Source organism: Alligator mississippiensis, chromosome 11 (assembly GCF_030867095.1).
Source record: "Alligator mississippiensis isolate rAllMis1 chromosome 11, rAllMis1, whole genome shotgun sequence".
Taxonomy (NCBI): Eukaryota; Metazoa; Chordata; order Crocodylia; family Alligatoridae; genus Alligator; species Alligator mississippiensis.
The window spans coordinates 49,441,122-49,455,024 of NC_081834.1; the positions used below are offsets into that span (position 1 = coordinate 49,441,122).

At 50.0% G+C, this 13,903-nt stretch overlaps 1 pseudogene; it reads right to left on the bottom strand.

Moving 5' to 3' along the window:
- Positions 1 to 5,345: 5,345 nt before the first annotated feature.
- LOC132244079 (olfactory receptor 2T27-like) lies at positions 5,346 to 9,124 on the bottom strand (annotated as a pseudogene).
- Positions 9,125 to 13,903: the final 4,779 nt, after the last annotated feature.

Sequence of the window (13,903 nt, forward strand, 5' to 3'; positions counted from 1 at the left end):
CAAACCCGAACCCTGCAAAGAGGCTGAAGGGCAACCCTAGGTGGCAACCAAAAAGGCAAGCAACAAGCAGCAGAGTAGGCTCCTGCAGCAATCAGCATGACCCAAGCACAAAGCTCAGGGACTCCATCCCATGACAATCAACAACAGAATAAGGGACAGGACCGAGTCCCCTCTGGGGCAGTCAGTGGCAGAGGGTCAGCAGCACAGGCAGCTCCCCGGGGTCGTTGCTCTAAACCCCTGCTCCAGATGGCTGGCCGGGCACCCCACACGCCTCGCGGCTCACCAATCCCCCTCCGAGCGCCGGCCTGCGCCCCGAGCTGCCAGGGACCCTCGTCCAGGTGCTCTGCTGCTACTCAGGATCCCAGTGTCTTGCCTGCTCCTGTCCCGCTTCCCCAGGAAAGGTGAGGGGTTTCCTCAACTCACCGGCCCAGCTCCCTGCTCCGGATAAGGATGCCGCCTGCACTCCAGGCTGCTGCCTCTTCTCCGCGGTGGAGTAGGGGGCCGACTGCTGCCCCCAGCCTCCAGGACACCCGGCACGTCCAGCACACTGTGATGGGGCCTTGGAGCACCAGCTCTCTGGCCCAAGCCCTGGCCACGGCTCCCTCTCTGCTGCAGGGCTGCAGGCACGGCCGACTGCTGCTGCCTTCTTCTCCCAGGGCCGTCGAGCCTCTTCAGAGGGGTCTCTCTGCTCCCTCCGCTGGGTCAGCTCACCCAGCTCTTCTTGGGCCTCCTGCATTGTTCCCTGGAGTCACTGTCAGCAGCCCCCACGCCAGTTCGGCTGCTGCTTTTATCCCCTCCGGCAGTCCCTCCCTGGCTTGCAAGCCGGCCAAACAGGGCTCAGGGTGGCGGGCCCCCAACCCTGGCCATCCCCCTTCCCTGAGAATGAGGCGATTGAAAACCCCTTCTTTCGACTGGCTTCCCCTTCTCCACAGGGCCAGGCTCCCCTGTTCAACCCCTGGGGTCGCTCGGACTTCACCGGCACTGTTTCTAGCCCAGGGTAAGTATCTCGAGCCGATCTGGCGAGCCCGCGCTGGCAGTCTGTTACAATTATATAGTCAGTAGATTTATCTTAGAAGTAGTAGGAATTATTTTTTGAGAAATTATTAATATCCCCTAGTGATAAGATACCCCATAGTTTATAACAGGCTTGTCCAACATACGGCCCGTGGGCTGCCATGCAGCCACCAAGCCATTTTTATCTGGCCCGCGGCACCTGCTCCGTGGCCGGGGGAGCTGCAGCATGGCCTGTGCCCTGCCCACGTGCAGGGTGGATGGAGGCACGGGGTAAGTTCCCGCGCGGAGCTGGGGGCACCTCGGGGCCGGGCCGGCAATGCAGGCTGCATGGTTGCCGGAGCCAGGCTGGGCGGGAGGCAGAAGGAGCCTGGCCCAGAGGCTGCATTTGTCCCAGACCAGGACATGCAGGATGGAGAGATACAAGGGAGGGCACACATGCACACACGTGGGCACATACACATGCATGCATGCTTATTTTGGATTTTAAACCACATTTCCAGACCCATTTGATTGTCACTTCCTGCCACTTCTGTCAAAGGTCACGTGACATCACTTCCTGTGAGGTCTTCGAATATGGCTCACTGGCCCACCGAGTGATAAAAAGTTTGTGATCCGGCCCTACATTCAAAAAGGTTGGACACCCCTGGTTTATAAGGACAGTTTGAGGAAAAAGAGAAGAATGGAGGGAGGACCAGGATCCCGCCCAGTGCGTGTAAGTGGCTTGCTAGGGCTTCTCCATCGTTTCTCTTGTCCTAGGTTGGGAAGTCTTGCACGTTGGATCTGTCTCTCACCTGTGGCTTTCCAGTGCAAGGACACTGTCTGGGTCTGTGCATGTTCTCCCATCTCGTGTGCTTGGGGGTCTTTGCAACCTCTTGCTGTTCAATTTGTGTGTCTCTTTTGACTGTCTTCTAGCGTGTTGCTTTCTGTTTCCTTTTCCTGCTGCTTCTCCATCCCTGTAGTGTAGACCCCTATGGTCCTGGTCTGTAGTTTGGGCTCTTGAAATGGAATCACATTTAAATCTCATGTTTGGGCTTCTGCCAACCTGCAGGAGTGACTGCCTGTCTTGCAGAAGCACGATGAGAAATGTAGTGCCCTGAGCAAGGTGTTGTTGAGGGCTGGAGAGTGCAACTCTTGCCCAAGGTTGGTGCCATCTGGCCGTCCTCTAGACATGCTAATGGTGGTTCATTCCTATCAGATCTGGCCAAACAGCTTTGTAAGGATCCTTCACCTGGTCTTCTGCAGAACCATGTGCGATTTCTGAACAATACAGCCCCAAATAATTATATAAACGTTGCCTCCCATGTCCTCATACTCACCTTCTCCCTTCAGTTCCTGCTGCTGAAGATTTCAGGAGCTTCAGGCTGTACAATATTACCTCTCAAAGCACCTGGCCTCAGAACAAGCAGAGCTTTCCCGTGGGGAGCAGGGACTATACTAGTCTTTGACAGGACACAGGACTTCAGGACCATGGTGTACATAGCAAAAGTGCCCCTACTGCTTGCCCACAAACTGCAAAAGAGTATGTCATCCTCACCCGGAGAGCCTGGGCCCCAGAGTGCCTTCTGCCAATCCTCTCTTCCCTTCCTCCAGCTCCCAGAGCTCCAGGTCTGGGGCAGCCGGCAAAACAAGCTAATCCCGCTAACCCCTCCTGAAAGCCTGAGGACCCCTCCTGCCAGGTCTAAGACCAGCTCCCCCCCGCAAGGCCAGACAAGGGCAATGGACAGACATTTGGTGCCTGGCAGCACCAACCAGGTGAGTGTGGCATGACCTGAGCATTTCCAACCATGTGCCTATGATCTGCTTGTGGAGATGGGGAAACCAAGGCAGAGGCTGCATAAGGGTCATTGGCAGAGCTATGGATGGGGCCTGGGAGCCCTGTGCTTTGAGCACTACTCCCATGTGGTCTCGTTCCAGTGCCTAGGAGCTAATAGTGCCTCAGGCCTCCTGTTGCTCCAGGAAAGGCTGTGTTCAGGCAGGTTGGGCAGGAGCCCTCTTGGGCAACCCTGCGCAGAGTCTGAGTTGCCTGCCAGGGCCTGTGATTTCTGGGGCTGCTGTCGACAGTGTGCAGGACGGCACAGCCTCCCACCCCCTCGGGATCCCACAGAGTGTGCAGAAGGATCCCCAGCCCATGGCCATGTTAAGGTGCTTAAAGGACTCTCTCTGTTTCCTGGCAGGATGTCACCAGTCTCCAGGACTGCCTGAAAATTCAGAGCTGCCGGGCTTTCCTCCCTGTCCATAAATGGTACCGACGAAAACGGCAGCTGGAGGAGCTGGAAAAAGCCCGTGTCCGACTGCATGGAATAGAGAAACTGTGGGTACTGCGTCCAAAGGTGAAGTCCTGGAGCTCTGCCCTGTGCTTTCAAGGGGTAGGTGTGTTTGTGTGCCTGGTGAGAGGTCACTCATGGGGTTATTGGGCTGTGGATGATGGATGCGTACGAACACACACACACAGAGAAAAGGGCCTGCACTTGGGAGTCTGTGTTCATATGCAAGGGTGTTGTGGGAAATACCATCCACCCCAGGCAGCTTCCCCAGGGAGGGTCTTGTCTGGGACTGAGGCTCCGCTTGGGCCCCGAAAGAAGGAGCTTTTTGGGCCCATCAGGATGAGGGTGACAAAGCCCTGCAGGGAAGGGAGGAGGCTGCATGCTATTATGCAGGGAGACTACGGCCATCCCGCACAACTGGAAAGTGCCAGAATAACTGTGGGCACTGGCAGAAAATGACAGCTGAAGTGAGGCAGTGTCCTGCTCAGCCCAGACCAGCACAGTTTGCAGCCAGCATGGGCACAACAGAGACCACGAAGGAGATATTTATGCCCAGACACCAGGCAGCTTGAGCTTTTTCCTAACATTTCCCCTGTTCTTCCCTTTTTTTGCAGGGACAAGAGGTGGAGGGACCCACAGTCCCATGCCAGGCCTTCCTTATTCCCAAAGCTCAAGTTACCTCCCATTTAGTTTGACCCCAAATTTTAATTAATAATTTAAAAATGAATTGGACTTAGGATGCCCTTAGTGACCTTGGTTGGTACAAAATAGAAAGGAGAACACGGGGGTGCAAAAGGGTGCATTGGGAGTGGGTGAGCAAACGAGGACATGCTGCAGCCTCGTGAGATCCCAACACCCCTTTGAGAAAAGGTTGGGACAGATCTGTTTGTGTTCAGGGACAGAAACAATATGGTCCCAACACAGGAGCACCCAGTTGGGGCGGTGGACTCCCAGAGGACACTGGAAGTGGACGACGCATCAGGAACTTGAATTGTTTTCCTTCTCCTCGTTGTGTTAACGGCAAGGCTGGAGCCAAGATCCCCACCTGGGACAAAACCAGAGTTACCTTTGCTGGGTGCTGGAAGAGAAGGACCATGTCAAGTGTCAGGAGTTAACAGCTCAACCATGAGGGAAGCTGGGGCCGTTCCTCTCCCTCCCCAGCAGCCCTGCACTGCCCAGAGCTGTCCTGGATTGCAGCAGGTTGCATAGGAGAGGTTGAAAGCAAGAGGACCAAGGCCATAATCCTCAGAGTGAAGCTCTGGGTTCATGTCACTCCTTCTTTTGGCTAGGGAGGGGAAAGGATGATGTGGCAGTACGATAAAGCAGGGTTGGGCAGTGCCACGACTGTGCAGCGCGAACTGGAAGCTAGGTGTGGAGGGCATGGGAGCATAGGAAATGCCATGCTCTGTGTCCTGGCCCTACCCTGACTGCGGCAGAGCAGAGGGGCTTGGTGCCCACCCCCCCTCCTCAAGCTCCTGTTGACAGCCGGAGGGATGACTAGGATCAATTCTTGCCCCATTACCTTCAAGCAGCCTCAAGGAGCAGGTCATTCATCTCTGTGCTCTGAGGCCAGGACTTTTCTCATACAGTTGCTGATCTCAGAGCAGCAGGCGTATGCTCACCAGGGAATAGATTCAGACCCCATCTTCCCTCCCCAGGTCATTCTATGTTCACTTCCAGGCGTGCCCTCTGTGGAAGATGTTGCACTGCTTGCCTTCATCAAACTAAGCTGGGGCCTAAGTGATATGCCCAGATGACTGCCCCTGCGCCCACCAGGCAGCCGCCCCCAGGGAAAGAACTTCTCTGCAATGTAATACAAGCTCAGCAATTCTCTCATTACATACGTAGCTCCAGAGTTTAGATGAAAAGGCCAACATCAGGGGGAACTTACCCAAAGGTTTATGGGCTATGTTGAGTTAAGCTATTGAGTGCTGGTTTAGGTTGCTGATGGCTCCTGAGAAGCAAGTGTGTCTAGGAAATAAAGAGCTACATGAAGCTTAAAGGTTTTTGAGATAAGAAAACCCCCAAATCTGCTACAGGGTCAATTCTAAAAGTGAGAGGGGAATGGAGGATTATAGCCATTCGTGAATTATTTTATTTGAATCAGTACCTGCATTCAGTAAATGTTGTATCCCAGTCTGTTCCAGTTCTTCCAGGTACAGAGAAAGAAACCCTTTCCTTTTCACTGCCTCCATGTTCAAAGTCTCATTATGGATGTAAAGTTAGGAAGCTTCCTATTCTTCTCTCTTTCCTTTTTAGTGATGCAGTGCATTAACCAAGTTCATCTACTTCAGACAAAATATATAAACCTACTTGTCAATAGTGAGTTCCCATTTCTCATGATTAAAGCTATCAAAGAAAGAAAGATGACAATTCAAATGAAGCTCTTCCTCTCACTCTCCCTTCTCCTCCCCCTCCCCCCCTCTCCCCTCCCGTCTCTGGTAAAACCCAAGGATTCGACTGTTGAGCTCTGTGAAGTTTAACAGGTTTAAAACAGATGTGGGTAGGAGAAGCCCAATTCCACCTGGAAAAGTGGCTGCTGGGCATGTGTGTGTTTGAACACTTGACCTATGTCCTGCAAGAGAATTTCATCCTTTTGCAGGACATGGGCTATGCAGGTTTCCAATCCCACGTAGTCTTGCAATAATCTGGTTAAATCTGCTGCAACAGGGGCTGGAAGGCTTTTCTGAAAGGATCAAGTGATAGAGGAGTCTGAATGCCCTTGTTTTGCAAAAGGACACAGACAGTTAACGCAGAGGCCTCAAAAATTTAAGGTTTCTTTGTTCTGAATCTTCCAGAATATTCTCTTGTCTTTGATCAGACCAGTCACATAACAGGAAACTACAATTATCAATTTTACTAGAGGACTCAGTATTTTCCAACCATCCTCCTAAGGGCTCCTAAAACATCCCTGTTTCTCAGGCTGTATATGACAGGATTCAGAACGGGGGTGACAATGGAGTAAAACACAGGCACAATCTTGTCTTGCCGTGTTGAGTGGTCAGCATTGGGTTTCATGTACGTGAACATCGCTGCCCCGTAGAACAGCCCCACCGCAGTCAGGTGTGAGGAGCAAGTGGCCAGAGCTTTCTGCTGTCCTGTGGTTGACTTCATCCTCAGGACGGTAGAGAGGATGTATGTGTAAGAGGCTACTATGATGGAAAAAGGGATGAAGAGGACAACAATGCTATTTACAAATACCACAGTCTCATAGGTGGAGGTGTCGGAGCAGGACAATTTGAGAAGGGGAGGAACCTCACAGAAGAAGTGGTCAATGGATTTTGAGCCACAGTAGGGCAGACGCATGGCATACATGGTATGAATCAAAGCATTGATGGGTACACAAATCCATATTGCAGCTGTCAGGCCGAGGCAGATTCGTCTGCTCAGGAGGACGGGGTATTGCAAGGGATTGCAAATGGCTACATACCTGTCATAAGACATGACTGCTAGAAGGAGGCATTCTCCCCCTCCAATGGTCAACATGAGGAAAACCTGAGTCCCGCAGCCAGCCACAGAAATGGTTTTGCCTGGGATCAGAAAGTCCACTGACATTTTGGGGATTATAAACAGGCTGGGGCAGATGTCCATGAAGGCCAATTGGCTGAGGAAAAAAGTACATGGGAGTGTGAAGGGAGGGAGTCACTTGAATTAGAAATGTGAGGAGAATATTCCCAGACACAGCGGTAATGAAGGCAAGCAAAATCAGAGCGAGGAAGAACATGTGGACTTTGCTGTGATTCAGCAGTCCCAGCAGAATAAATTCTGTTGCATTTTGTCTCTCCACTTGCACTTCTTTTGGTTGGTCCTGAAGGAAATAAGGAGAGAAAACCGAGAGGATGTGCATGTTTTGTACTGGACAAACCTAGTGATGCCAGATTTGTGGCCCACTTGCAAAAGGGCTGTCTGCTCCAAGCAGGGGAAACAGCAGTGGCAGCAGAAATCAGCCTAGCTTCCCTTTGGGACGGTGCCTTCAGCACCTCGCTGCCTGCTGGTCCCCCTTAGAACAGCTTCAGCAGGAAGGCTTTAGGGCTCCTGCCCAAATGATTCAATGTGCCTGTGTTAGATGGGGGTTGGGAGACTAATTCTGCAAGATTTTTTTTTTTTTTAATTAAAAAACCCTTTTTGCTTCCTTTCTGTTCTTTTCCCTACTGTTGAATTCCTTATACAAATAAGATTTTTTTTTCTTTAGAACAATATAAGCAATTGTTTGGCTGTGGTCTTCAGTACCTTTTTGGCTGAAGGACTATGCAATTCAGTCCCACTTTCTGCACCGTGACTGAAACAGGCACATCCAGCCATATTGTGTGTGTTGTAATCTGCCTCTCCTCCAGCGCTGTCCTATCTTTGTTATTGTCCCCCTAATGCATCCCTCTGGTCCTCTCCAGCAGGTCTGGGGAACCAGAGCTCTGTCATCACCCTGCATGTTCTGGCCAAGCAGCTGGGGGCTGGGGTGGTGCGGGTGCTAAGGTGCAGGCTTGATAGCCCAAGAGGGTGACGAGTTTGTGACCGTAGCAGAAATGTGCATAGTCATCTTAAGAGATGCCCACAAAGTCTGCTAAATACCTTGCTACAACAGCTGCAGTTCCTGGAGAGCTGCTCTAATTAAACTGACTGTCACATGTATTACGCCCCTCCACATTTAAAAATGGCAGTGGGATGGTCTATTTAAACCTCATTCAGTGAGGTTTAGATAAAGTGCATCATGGCCATTTTACAACATGTGGGAGCTTAGTCCATGTGATGCTGTGGCAATGCTGGAGCCTCCCAATTAGAATACAGAGCAGACTTAATTAATCAAGTGCACTCCTATGCATTCTAGTTAGAACACCAGTGAGCGCATGTGGAGGCAGCCAAAGATTTAACAAAGGAAACAAAGGACCCAGGCAACTCAGAAACATGCCCTTTACCAACCCCAGCAGGGTCCACGGGGTAGCTTGTGAAATAAGGGAGACAGTTTAGAGAAGCCATTTGTATTGATCCTGCAAAGCTTGGCGCATGCTCAGCTTCATGGGTGATAGAGGAGCCTCTAGCTCCACTCAATACAATAACAGGGTGCAAAGTCTCGCACAGGCAGGAGGCTTCCAGGAACAGAGCCCAAAGGTTAATCTTTGAAATCCAAATCTCTATGTGATTCATTCTTGTGAGGCACATAAAAAAACCAAAGCAAACTTTGCATGATCTCGCTAGGTGATGGATTCAAAAGAACTAGACATGAATATTTGAATGAGATCAGAATAAAAAATCCTTATTAGAGACTTTCAATGAAATTATGGCTCAGTTAATGGTAATTAATAGGGCTTCTCTCCATAATGTCTGTACAACCAGGATTTCACCCCTTTCAGCATTCTGTAAACTGCTGCTTCTACTGCCATGGACACGGGTCTGGTTTATGGAGCTTCCCTAACGGGAACATTCTGCTTTAGTTAAAGAGGGACTGTCCAACTAATTCATGAAGTTATCTATATCCTTTACATATAATGCTCATCACATTTTAAATTTTTCTGCTAAAATTAATACATGTTATTATGGATGCTACTAATTAGGACATGAAGAAGTATTTACTCTGACCTTGATTTAAAAATCATGACTGAAATTAGGTAAACAAAAGCAAATAGAAGAGCTATGGTGTTGGTAGAAGGTCATACCTATTTTTGAGAATCTAAACCTCTGTAACTGGCAAACCTTAGGAAACAGAGACTTACCTTCATCAGTCTTATGTAGTTGAGAGAGCAGTTCCAAAAGGAGAGAATATTGATCTCTTGAGCCAGGAACTCTTCCAGATTTAGTCTACTGGGTTTTTCTATTCCTAGGACACATTCATTTCCTCATCACTCTAGTAAAGAAACACCTATAACAGAACCATAATTTTGTGATCAATATTTATTGCAATATGGAAAGAAACAAGCAACTCCCATAAATCTCATCTTTTTGTAAATTGTCCGGAGGTGATGTGACTCCACCAGATTGTTGTTTGAGGCATTAAGTGACATGGCTACCTGTGAGTGACATTCGGTGACGCAGTGGAGGAGGAATGTGACCTTAATATGCACCATCATGCAGACAGTGCGTGATCGCTTATAGCCTAACCAGTCAGGAGTTACCCCTAGAGCGTGACTGGCCAGGCCAGCATGCTGAGGCCTCCAGAGTGTTCCATCAAGGGGGGGACCCTGATTGGCTAGGGAGTCTATAAAGGGGACTGCGCGCCTCGGCGTAGGGTCCCCAGACGCTCCCAGACTCCGGTTCTTGGGATCAGATCAAAAAGACAGCCTGATCACCTGTCTTGCCGTCTGGACAGACCCCTAGGCTTCTAGCTAGATTTCTAGCATAGGCTGCTATAGCTTATAGTTAGACCACACACAATCCGGAACGCCCTGTGTGTTGCCCAACTAGGCATCATACTTGTATCACGACTACACCTTACTTGTCACTCGCCGCTACCCATCATTTGTTCCTTTTTCTACCCGCACCACGTCGTCTGTGTCCACCTGCTACTGTAAATAGTCCTTGTAATTAGTTCCTGTATTCATCAAGTTACTTCAACTCGTTAATCATCTGGTTGGCTTGTAAGTAAACTCATAAATTTTCCTCACATACCATTTGTCTCAGTATCACGCTCTTTCTCCCTCTCTCTTACACCTGGCATCCCCGAGCGTGTCTGGGTTGGTGTCACTACCCAGTGCCCCACTCGACACGCAACTGCGGCCATCTCCCAAGCACTATCCAGGAAAGGTGGCCCACATAAATCAACAAGTGTCAAAGAACATTGCATCATTACAGACACAGATAGTGAGGATTTGAGTTAATATGCCCTGTCCATCCTGTAATATTGCTTAATATTATTTTCTTGCAAAAAGCAATCAGTTCAAAATTGTTTGTGCCTAAGTACCATTTCCTTTCCCAAAATGAAATATTCCATTACATTTAAAAATATTACATTAAAGGTCCATGCTTGAAGTATGAAAAGATCTTCGTGGTTCTTTCTATAGACTAAAAACTGGATCACTGATGAGGTCATAAAAAGAATCTCGAATTAAGACAGAGTAATAGCACTGAATCTCCAACTCACTTCTACAGCTACCCACATCAAGTGCTTATGGGATTGAAAGCATAAGTAATTCTCCAAGGAATCCAGCCTGTTATATGCTGAATCAACATTGAGAGAATTACATCATCCAAGCAGTGAGCATTTTAAGGCACTAAAGAAAACCATTACATTAATTTTCCCAGGCCCTGGGGACTCTTTTCCCAAGTCTTTAATTAAAGTTCAAAAACAGGTAAGGCCCTGCACTAACTTTCTTTACAGAGATGTAAGAACAACTGTGGCCTTCTGCTTGAGGAGGTGTCTTTTCCTCTGTTGGCTCAAGATGGGAGAGGCTGCAAAACACAACATTTTGTGAAAGGGGAAAACAATGTTTAATTTCTTTCTAAATTAAGTTCTGTGGTTACATGTAGTGGGAACTGTCCAATATTAATGTTTTTATTTTAGTTCACGAGGGAAAGCATCTCAACATTTAGGAACTTTTGGTGCAAAAGGAATCCAGGCCCTAACTGCTCCTAGATGACATTTATCAATGAGGACCAGCCATTCTTCCAACATGCGTGTGGAACAAATCCCAGATCAAGGGGTCACTTTTGAACATAGCAAGGGGGAAAAAATCAGTGGGTCTACAATGGGTCTCAGTGCTCTACATTAACTGAATAATACTAATTCTGGTAGGGGACCAGGCCCACACACCTCAGCTTTGCAGAGTTTCTATACAGAGAAGCAGGAGGTTTTCTTGAGTAAGAACCATAAATGCAGTTCATTATCTGAGACTGGCTTGCCTGTAGATACACAAGTCTGAAAATGGACTTGCATCTAAGAAGCAAGATGGTGATTATTGGGAAAGTTAGGAAAGGCAGGATTGACAGCTAGGTAGATTTAAGTGCTAGATCATTTTTCATTTTATGTCTTTATGGCTGGTGTGGAACCACAGAACTGAAATTATTGCCACCTTTGCACAATTTGGGATTTAATTTCCTTGTAATTGTAGTGACAGAAGCTGTGATTTAGAGACACTCCTTTACTTGGAAGACTACAAATGTTGGGAATTGGGAGCTGGTTGATGAGTTAGAGAGAGAAACTGAGGGACTACAGAGGGGGTCTACTGCTCCACAATAAAGTCCAGTATTTAGTTCATCTCATTCACACATACCTGTGTTAACTAGGCCTGGTGATTACTGCAGTGGTGACATACAACTGCCCAGCAGGCCCATCTGCCCAAAATAAGTCCGCTGTGGAAGGCAGCTCTCACACCTTTCTGCCACATGATCAGGACAATCTTCCAGGTGAAGGAGACCCAGATTCTAGGCACCTTTTGCACAGAAGACTTTGGAACCAGCATTTCCTGTTGCCTAGCACAGGGCAGTAACCACCAAATCACAGCTCAGCCCTTAACCATTTCTCTGTCTAACTCTTCTCTTGGAGCTGGCGTGTTGTACCCTACATTCCCTGGATTCACACCACTGGAAAAGTTTCTATTCAGTAGGATCAGGGGTCCAAGCTAGAAGGCAAGATCTCCTCCCACCTGAGGCAGCAACTTGAGCTGCACACCTCTGTCTTGCTCTCTTCCTCCTGGTTCCACATATCTCCCTTTCTCAGTGGGCCAGCTTCAAGAGGAGGATATGTTACTTCCATGCCTTTAAGGCTTTATAAAGTGAAATAGAATTCATAACATTATATTGTAGGCTTTGAGGTTTGGCTGTCTCCAGATCTGGGTTGTGAAAGTCCCCAAAAGCCACTAATGCACAAGTTGGCATTCTGTTCCTGTGCACATAACCTTATGAACCAGGACATATATGCAAGACTACATGGAGCAGAGATGTCAAACTTAGGGACTGAAGAACTAGCATGTGGTCTGTAGGGGTAGTGGATGTGTCTGCCATTTGAGATGGGGCCTACCACTGACATCCAGGGCAGAGAGTCCTGTTCAGCAACAGAGGGTTAGCGATGACCACAAGAACTCTTGCAACCAGTGCCACTGTTGCTGTGTCCAGATCCAGCCTAGATATTAGATATCCAGGAATGGAGTTAGCTGAAACTCATTACTATGGGACTTAGCTAGAGGGTAGGAAAATGTTCTACATGTGAATGTGCCATCTCTCTCTCTCTCTCTCTCTTTTCTTCCTCTATAGCTGACTGGCTAAGACACTGACCTGAGATAGTGGATGTCCTGAGCTCTATACCAATTTACCTAGGCTGGGCATGAAACTAGAGTAACTTTGATTTTGGTGCACAACACTCGAAGCACCACACTGCTGTTTGGCCATGAGCCAATGAACCAAGTTATCCTCTACCACTTCCTTGGAACCTGTGCTGCTACCATAGTCTTTGAAGAAAGGTTGGCTCATAGTGCAGGAGTGGAAGCTTTTGTTGTACTGGGATCAGAGGGATAGGCTGGGAGCCAGGACCTTTCACTGCCAAGCCAGAAGCTACCTTGCTGAGCAACATGCCACAGATATGTGGGAGCAACAACAGAGCTTTGGAATGGGGGGGGCAGGAGCTGCTGCAGTCTCAAACTCCTAACAAATCTCTCAAGTAATCAATCCACCAAAAAAGGCAGTGGCCCAACGCTTCTCCTACAGAAAACAATGTAAAAACTCAAAAGGAGAGCAACAGACCAAGATCTGTCCCTACTTGGCCCAGCCCCCTACTTGGCCCAGCCCTCCAGGGAGAGAGAGAGAGGAGGGGGGGTACTCACCAGCCCCCCTCCAGTAAGGCAGGGTCCCCCAAATCCCGGGCAGGGCCCTCTTATTGCCCTAAGAGCAGCTCCCTCGACGGCTGGCCCACTGCGCATGCGGGCAGTTTAAAAGGGCCCGCTGACCAGGAAAAAAGCCCAGTTAGACGCGGGAGCGGCGAGAGACGCGCGGGTGAAAGCTCGCTGCGCCCCCGCTCCCCCAAAGCCCCCCAGAAACCCTCCAGCAGCCGCGGAGCCCCCCGCCGACCCCCAGCACAGCCAGGGTAAGCGGGGCCTGTGCAGAGAGGGGGCTAACCCCTTAGTGTGTGTGTGGGAGGCGGCGGCTGAGTGGAGCTGGGCCGGGGCAAGCCCCGCCCAGGCCCCTACTTGGCCCAGCCCCCCAGGGAGCCACGCGACCGGAGCTGCGCAAACAGGCACACTTCTCTGCCGGCGCGTGAGTTAGCGCGGGAGGGTTTGCGGGAGGGTGCCGGACCCTGCCTGCGCCCCCCCCAGGGTAGACAGCCCCAGCTGTAGCCAGCCCACCAGAGGCATGACACGGATGGGCACGCGCCGCACCCCGAGGGTCCCCTCGGGCTCCGCGCCCCCCGGCACCTCAGAGACGGCCGCCCAGACGGAGCCCCTGGTCCCGGGCTCCACGCAGACGGAGCCCCTGGCTCTCGGCCTGTCCCTTTTTCAGGCTCTGGGGCCTGGGAGCATGGTGACCTCCCCTTGCGGGGTCTGCTCCCTTTTGGGGTCTCTGGCGCACCAGCTGGAGGAGCTCCAGGCCACAGTCCAGAGACTGCGTGCCATCAGCGACTGCGAGCAGGAGAGAGACTCCTACTGCCAGGCCCTTCTCCCCCGGGAGGCGGAGGGTAGACCACAGTCTCCCTCCAGGCCAAAGAAGGA